Source organism: Morone saxatilis, unplaced genomic scaffold, assembly GCF_004916995.1.
Source record: "Morone saxatilis isolate NCDOM2014 unplaced genomic scaffold, NCSU_SB_2.0 Contig24, whole genome shotgun sequence".
Taxonomy (NCBI): domain Eukaryota; kingdom Metazoa; phylum Chordata; class Actinopteri; family Moronidae; genus Morone; species Morone saxatilis.
In genome coordinates this window covers 27,092,079-27,094,433 of record NW_023339807.1, presented here as the reverse complement: position 1 = coordinate 27,094,433, position 2,355 = coordinate 27,092,079, and positions in this window count along the sequence as shown.

Genomic DNA, 2,355 nt, shown 5'->3' with positions numbered 1-2,355 from the left:
AGCAATTAATATTTTATTGAAAGTTGGTTATATATGTAGTCCAAATGTAACACTTAAATTTTGAATTTGGGTGCCTGATGAAAAGACAGAAATTTTTACTTTTAGGGCGCATCTGTAATTAAGACACGATCAACTCCCATCAATTGCACAGCTCTGCAAAGCCGCTCCCACTAATCCGACTTCAAGACTACAACAACGTGAATGTAAAACCATTTATTTACAGATATATCAACACAGACAAAAATTAAATATGTGTAAACATGATCATTTATAGCTTCCACGGGTGAAATGCCTCTTTAGCTCAGATGATTAGGCAGGAGGAAGAAGTTAAAGGGGTGACAATAGGACAGGAGGAGCACAAGATAGGGTTATTCGCGGATGATATATTATTCTTCCTAAAACAATCTAATGAAAGTTTTTCAAAAATTATGAGACTATTAGAGAACTATGGAATCTACTCAGGATACAAAATTAATGTCACAACACACAGATTTTGTCAATAAATTATTTTCCATCTCAAGAGATAAAGGAAACATACAACCTCAAGTGGAATGCTAAATCAATAAAATATTTAGGGATAAATGTCACAAAAGGATTAGACAAGCTTTATGATGCGAATTACACAAAAATAAATCGAGAAATTAGGAGGGACTTGGAGAGATGGTCAATAATTAGTTTGGATTTCACCGGATAGAGATAATTAAGATAAATATTCTACCAAGGCTTTTATATCTGTTCCAATCACTGCCAGTGATGATCCCACAAAAACAATTCATTGAATGGGATAGGTGGATATCGAGGTTTATATGGGGAGGAAAGAAACCCAGGAAACCCAGGATCAGATACAAAACTCTGCAGCTCCCAAAGGACAAAGGAGGCCTGGCTTTAGCAAGCCTTAGGGAATATTTTTACGCTGCACATATAAGACCTCTGATATATTGGTGCAAGGATGAGTATGTTGCAAGATGGAAAAGTATAGAATTAGGGCAAAAAGACATTGAAAACTTAATAACACACAAAGGACTATTGCACAAGTTAGGCAACCGATTGGATTCAATAACCAAAACTACAGTTGAAATATGGAACAAGGTTGTTGAAAGACATAAATTGGAGAAAGAGACAAAGATTTTAAGTTGGTTGTTCGCATCTGATTTGAGGTTTGTACCTGTTATGAATGATAAAGGGTTTAAGCAATGGATGAAAAAAGGCATTACAGTGATATGTACCATGGTCGAGCGGGGGAAGCTGCAGAGTTTTGAAAAGTTAAGGGATAAATTTGAACTAGATGAACATGAACAATATTGATACCGAAAGATAAGGGATTATTATGAGAAGGAGATAAAAACTTTTGTTATTGATAAAAATTAAAGTAGTCTCAACCCTATACAGAGGTTTGTTGTCATGCAGGAAGACTTCCTCTCTTTATATCAAAGAAAAATGGGAAAAAGAGTTGAAGGAGCAAATAACTAAGAAGGAATGGTTTAATATTTGTAAAACACAATGCACGGCCACTAGCTCCAGGATTTGGAGAGAATTCAATTGGACAAATATGGTCAGATTTTTTATAACTCCAAACATTAGGAAGGAAACTGTATCTAACCAGCAACCATGCTGGAGACTATGTGGACATGTGGATGTAGCCCATCTGCATATTTTTTGATCTTGCCAAAAGATAATAGGATATTGGGATAAAATATGGTGGGGTTTAAGAAAAATAATAGGATACGAGATACCCAAGTCTTGTAAGATACTTTATTTGGGAAATCTGACACAAGATATAATACAAAAAGAGTTCTGCTATTGGCAAGTAAAAAAGCAATAACAAGGTTATGGTATAAAGCAGAACCCCCGACCGTGGAGCAGTGAGTGAACACTGTGGAAAAATATTTGTAATGGAAAAAATTACACATAAACTACGATTACAAGAGACACACTTTCAGGAAAAATGGACAGATTATAGAACACAGCAAGAGAACACCACCTTCACCACTGGACAATAAGGACACAGAAATGTGAATAATTGCTTTGTGGAGTGTGTAAAACCTGACACTGTAATTGTTGAAAGAAAATTTCAATAAAAAATAAGTTAAGTTTAAAAAAAAAAAAATCAATGCATGACACAACCACAGGAAAAGAAATCTTTGAAGAGGTATCAAATGTGTAATTGAAAGACTGCCTTGGGATAAACTTGTGGACTGACTACAGATGGTGCACCAGCGATGTGCGGTCAAAAGAGTGGACTAGTAGGCAGGATTCGGGAGACGATGCGGGAAAACCATGCAGGTGAGCTAACAGTTTATCACTGCATCATACATCAGGAATCGTTGTGTGGCAAAGCCCTGAAAATGGACCATG